The following is a 6875-nucleotide window of genomic DNA, read 5'->3' as shown; positions in this document are numbered from 1 at the left end:
ATATAATTATAACACTAAGAGCGGCTTATAAGAAGCACCTTAATTAAATTAAGATAGGCTTTTAGGAATATATATAATTATTAGAGAGTTTAAAGCTAGTATAAAGGAGATTTCTAAGGAATACTTAAAGTATAGTAAGCTATTTAGTAGAGAGCTAGAAATAGGACTATTAGAACACTTATATTAGGACTATAAGATTAAACTCTAGCTTAGTACTAAACTAATATTTAATAAAATATATCCTTAAAACCCTATATAAGATAAAGCTCTTAAAGAGTACCTAAATAAGATGTTATAGAAGGGATATATATAACTATTAGAGTCCTTAGTAGGATACCTAATCTTATAGGTACTAAAAAAAAACAGGAAACTATAACTATATATTAACTATTAGTAACTTAATAAGATTATAATTAAGAACTAATATCTATTACTACTTATTATAAAGATATAAGATAAGCTTAGATAAGCTAAATAGTTTACTACCTTTAACCTAAAAGGAGCTTATAATCTAATTTATATAGCTAAAAGTTATAAGTAAAAAACCGCCTTTTAAACTATAAGAGGACACTTTAAGTATCTTATAATACTATTTAGCCTTACTAATATACCTATAATATTCTAAACTATAATTAATAATATCTTATAAAAATAGCTTAATAAATTTATTATTATCTATCTTAATAATATCCTTATATTTTCTAATACTTTTAAGGAATATAAGAAATATATATATAAAGTATTATAAACACTTTAAAATAATAAGCTTCTTATTAAAAAGGAAAAAAGTAAATTCTATTAATATAAAGTTAAATTCCTAAGATATAAAATTATACTAGGATAAATTAGGATAAGTCTATCTAAGATTAAAGATATTTAGAACTAGCTTATATTAACTAATATTAGAGAAGTAAGAGGATTCCTTAGATTTATAAACTTCTATTAACGCTTTATTTATAAATTTAGAGAAATTATAATTCCTTTTACTAACCTTATAAAGAAAGATAATAAATTCTAATAGATAGATAAGGAAGTTAATACCTTTTAGAAACTAAAAGAGAAAATCCTAGATAAGCTAGTTCTACTTATAGCTAATCCTAATAAACTATTTAAAGTTAAAACTAATATTTCTAACTATATATTTAGTAGATAACTTAGATAATAAGATAATAAAGATTAACTTTACCTAGTTATATTCTTCTCTAAGAAACTTTATAGACTAGAATTAAACTATAGTATATATAATAAAGAACTTATAGCTATTATTAAAGCCTTTAAGGAATAGAAGTATTATCTAAAAAGAGTAAACTATAAGGTTAAGGTCTATACTAACTATAAGAACTTAACCTCTTTTATAACTATAAAAAATCTAAATAAATAATAGATTAGATAGTATAAAACCCTAATAGATTATAATTTTAAAATTATATATTATAAAGGATCTAAAAATAGAAAGGTAGACATACTTAGTTAAAGAGAGGATTTAAAAATAGAATAGTAAGTAGATAATACACCTTTATTATACTAAACTAAAAATAGGAACTTTATACTAGGTACCTAAGAAATTAATATAACTTAGTAAGTATAATTAGATAATATCTAGTTATAAAGAATTAAGTTAAGAATCTAAAGAGACTATTTAACTAATACTTAGAGATTAACCTTATTTCTTATATAAAAAGAAAATAACTATTTCTATAATAATTAACTATATATCTTAACTATACTATAAAAATAACTTATAGAAGAAATATATATATATCTATTATATAGATATTAAGGTATTATAAAAATAATTAGTTAACTATAAAGATTATATAACTTCCCTAAGAGTAGGAAGATTATATAGGAAATAATTAAGAAATATAACGTTTATAATAAAGTAAAGTTAGTATAATATACACCTTATAGCGAATTATAACTAATACTACTACTTAAAAGAGTATAATAGACTATTATTATAGACTTTATTATTAAGCTATTAAAGTCTAAAAAACTAATAATAGGAGTATTTTATAATAGTATCTTAGTTATTATTAATAAACTTATAAAGTACGCCTACTATATTCCTTATATAGAATCTAGTAATACTAAAGACTTAGTATATATATTCTTTAAAATAGTTATTATTTAGTATAGATTACTAATAAAACTTATATTAGATTATAATAAATTATTTATATTAAACTTTTAGAAATGCCTTATAGAAATAATAAAGATTAAGTAAAGCTTATTTATAGTATTCTATTTATAATTAGATAGTTAAATAGAAATTCTAAACTAAATACTAGAATAATACCTATAAAGCTATATTAATTACTAATAAGATAATTAGGTAAAATAGCTACTACTTATATAATAGGCTTATAATAGCTCTAAAAATATAAAGATATTACTATTTAAAGCGAATTATAGATTTAATCTTATTATTAAAGCATATATAATATAGAATATAAATATACTAGTAGCTATAGTATATATAGTAATAATTATAGATATATAAAAACACTTATAATAAGAATAGATATTTTTATAAAACTATATAAAACACTATATAGATAAGAAGAGATTACTAGCACTAATCCTAAAAGAGGGATATAAAGTCTACCTTATATATAAAAATATTAAAATAAAATAACCTAGTAATAAGCTTAACTAGAAGAAAATTAGACTATTCTTTATTAAATAAAAAATATTAAGTACTAACTATAAACTATCTTTACCTAATAGAATATAAATCTATCCTATATTCTATATCTTATTACTAGAAAAAGTACTAAATAATATTATAGTTACTATAGATATTATTATAGCAATATTCTTCCGCGGGCTACTGCCTTAGGAAGGTGCGGGCTCCGCCACAAAAAATCGCGGCACTGTGGACCCACCTGTTGATGCCTGGCGCGGTTTTTCTGCCGGCAGAGTCCCAAGAGAGGCAAAGCGCCTGCCGCGAGAAAATAATGAGTTGTTCCGCGATCCTGCGCTGCCAACCACTACAGCGCCAAGCACAAGGATAAGCAAGCACGCCGTAGATTAAGGATAGAGAGAGAAGTGTAATAGACTTAGTAACGAGTCGTTGATTAATGAGCAAGCACACAATAATGTGTAAAACTGTAGATAGCGTTATCCCCGTTCGCTTTTACATCTAGGCTTAGCTGCCTGCTTAAACAGGCTGCTAAGAAAACCTAGACTGCAATGTCTGCCTTCCCGCCCATCCTAAAAACCTGGCAGAATTCTATACAGGTATGGAGCCTACCGGCAGAAAAGTTGGCAGAATTCCAAAAAGAGAATAGTTTGTGCTGGCAGAAAAAGCTGGCAGAATTCCAAAACAAAGTATAGAGCCTGTTGGCAGAAAAACTGGCAGAGCTCCAGAAAGAGTATAGCTTCTTCTGGCAGAAAAGCTGGCAGAATTCCTAAAAGAGTATGGACCCAGTTGGCAGAAAAGCTGGCAGAATTCCAAAAAGAGCATGGACCCAGTTGGCAGAAAAGTTGGCAGAATTCCAAAAAGAGTATGGACTCTGCTAGCAGAAAATCTGGCAGAATTCTAAAAGGAGTGTAGATTCTATAGACGACTTGGCAAGACAGCTCATTGGCTGTTATCGACACCCTTTCCTCCTGGTAGCGGATTCTTGTCAATAAGTGCCACAAACTTCCACTTCAACGAATGGCGTTCCATACCCGGACTGGAGCACAATACGATGAGAATAACAGTGTCCAAACCTGTCTCCTTGCCACTTTTGGTCCTGCCGCATATAGCATACATCCACTCTGGTTGCATTGCTGCTTCTGGGCCTACACAGTCACGCTTCTGGCAAGTGTCTATTATTCGCAAGTCTACCTTTGATCTTTCACTTTGAGACCCCTCCCATTTCTGGATGCTGCCTATTTTGGACCCCTTCCATTTCTGGGTCGTTTCCGCTTCTGGGTCAATTTGCACTTCTTAATCCCCGTCACTCCCCATACCCCGCCACCCCGCCTTTGAACCCATGACCTGTTCCACGGACTCAGCAACTCTATGTCCAGTTTCTTATCGCTCATGGCTTCAAAACTTCCCGATTCCCGACGCCACTGGTTGGCAGCTTTTCGACCGTCTTTTTGGCGCGTTGATGCCTCGCATATAAGTCCACTTGCCTGCATCTCTACTTTCGGCCCTCTACTTCTGGCTCTTCCCTGTTTTAGTTTCTGACTGCATGTCTACTTTCGGTCTTCCACTTTTGGCCCCTTTCCAGTTTGGGTTCCGCATCCTATCCAAATTTTATTTGCTTCCTATTTCTGCATTTAACTTCCCTGCAAGAATAACGCCTTCTTCAATGTGTCTCATGAGTCCTATCGTGAATAGCGAGCGGGCTAGAAAGTTATCACCTCGGCAACGGGCCTTACGTCTTACTATGGAGCGGCATGAGACAACACCGCGCATTTCAGCCATCATTGTGCAGCCTAAAATAATCACAACGGCAAGTAAACTGGCAGACGTCAAAATTAATTGACCTACCACCAAGAAGTGCAAGACGTGCCATTCTGAACCAAATCACTGATCTCCTTCTCGGTCTCCACTTTGGTGATTTTATCTTGAGTAGGTCTTGGTGATAGCGGTGAATATGCGCAGTTCATGCCCTGCTAGCCAATCAATGTCCGCCCTGCATCAGCCTCACAGCCTACCATGACCATGCGCTTGCCCCGCCCTGTCCTGTCTCCTCGCCTGACAAATAATGCTTCAGCTCATTGCAGAAATTCAACAGCCGAGGTGATCTCGCTGTGTATTGTCGCTCCAACATATTTTACCTATTGCGATCCCCCATCCAGGCCTTGCACGCCGCAACAGCATGGCATCAGCGGGCGACGCTCCTCGCAATCAGGGACCTAAACCACGCCAACTCGCGAACGACGATTATACTGTCGGCTAGATCTGCGCACTGACAACCGAATATGTCGCCGCACAGGTCTTCCTTGACGAGGAGCATATGCCTCCCACATTTACAGGCCCTCGCGACAATAACGACTACACGCTCGGCCGCATCGGCGAACACAACGTTATTATTACCGTGCTTCCAGGCGGAGAATACGGCATAGCATCCGCTGCCAGCGTGGCGCGTAACATACTCCATACATTCCCCAACATTCGAATTGGGCTCATGGTCGGCATTGGCGGTGGTGCCCCAACCTCGAAACACGATATTCGACTCGGTGATGTAATAGTAAGCAAACCGGAGAATGGATTAGGAGGCGTGTTCCGGTACGACTTTGGCAAAAGCATCCAGGACCAGCCATTCCAAAGCACAGGCTTTTCGGCCCCACCGCCCCCGGTATTGCTCACTGCAATCAGTGGCCTGATGGCAAAATACGAAAAAGACGGCCACAGCATTCAGGAAGATATCGAGACGTGTCTTGCGGCAAGAAAACGTCTAAGGAAGAAATACAGCCGCCCCGATGCAGCGACAGACCGACTGTACTATTCAGATATCGTACATCCACTAAATGAAGCATCTTGCCCAAGTAGCTGTAGCAACGACGCCCCGTCTGTGATTGCGCGCACCACCCGAGACGAGGACGAAGATGATCCGGTAATCCACTATGGCTTGATTGCTTCGGCGAATCAACTGATGAAAGACGCTAAGCTTCGAGATAAATTTGCGAGGGAAAAAAATGTCTTATGTTTCGAGATGGAAGCAGGCGGACTGATGAATCACTTTCCGTGTCTGGTCATTCGAGGAATATGCGACTACTCGGACACGCACAAAAACAAGGAATGGCAAGGATACGCGGCGATGACAGCTGCAGCATACGCAAAAAATCTTCTCAAACGGATCTCACCAAACAAGGTGGAGGCAGAGAAAAAAATTAGTGAGCTATTCTAAAATGGTAAGAGACAGACCTCATTAGACGCCTGAATGTATCTAGCTAATATTTTGGCTCAAGTTCTGTTTGCGTCAATGGATACCAAAGCCAGAGTCCAAAGCATACAGACATCCTCTTACTTTGATAAGATCAGCAAATGGCTTTCAGCGCCAGACCCGTCAACAAATCTGAACACGGCGCGAGAGCTGCACCAAGCAGGAACCGGTCAATGGTTGCTGGATAGTGAAAAATACCAAACTTGGAAAACATCTCCGGCGTCTTTCCTATAGTTATATGGTATGCCGGGCTGTGGCAAAACCATTGTCAGCTCCACTGTTGTCACTGATCTGGCGAATGATCCAGTAGCCTCTAAGTATCTCCTCTATTTCTACTTCAACTTCACGGATATTGATAAACGGTCGACTGAAAACGCAGTCCGCTCATTGATAGACCAGCTATACCGCAAGAGTTCGGGTGCTCAAAGACTGGTGGATTCGCTCTACGCATCATACGCTACATCCGGAGGACAGCCCAGCCATACATCATTGCAAGCAACACTTCGAGAAATGATCCAAGACTGTGGCGAGGTTTGGGTTATTTTGGATGGACTGGATGAGTGTGAGAAACGCAGCCAGCACGCTGCTGACGGACTGCTACCGTGGGTCAAGAATCTGCGAGATGCATCACCAGACATACATCTACTTGTCACAAGCCGGCCTGAGCAGGATATCAAAGCCGCGATTGACACGTGGACCGGCGCTGAGGAAGTAATATCGCTTCAGTCGGGCTTGGTCAGCAACGATATAGATGCATATATCCTCACCAAGGTTGAACACATGGAGAGGTGGCAAACTCGTCCGGGTATCAAAAATTCCATTACAACTGTGCTACAGGATCGCGCAGATGGAATGTAAGATTGGCACTGCAGCTTTTCTTTATCACTCTTCTAACGACAAACAGGTTGCGTTGGGTTGCATGTCAATTTGACATCCTGGAACAATGCCTGAGTCCCACCGAGGTATACACAGCTCTGAGAGAGC

This window comes from Akanthomyces muscarius, chromosome 3, assembly GCF_028009165.1.
Source record: "Akanthomyces muscarius strain Ve6 chromosome 3, whole genome shotgun sequence".
Taxonomy (NCBI): domain Eukaryota; kingdom Fungi; phylum Ascomycota; class Sordariomycetes; order Hypocreales; family Cordycipitaceae; genus Akanthomyces; species Akanthomyces muscarius.
The sequence above is the reverse complement of the archived record's forward strand: the minus strand, read 5'-3'. Positions refer to the sequence as shown.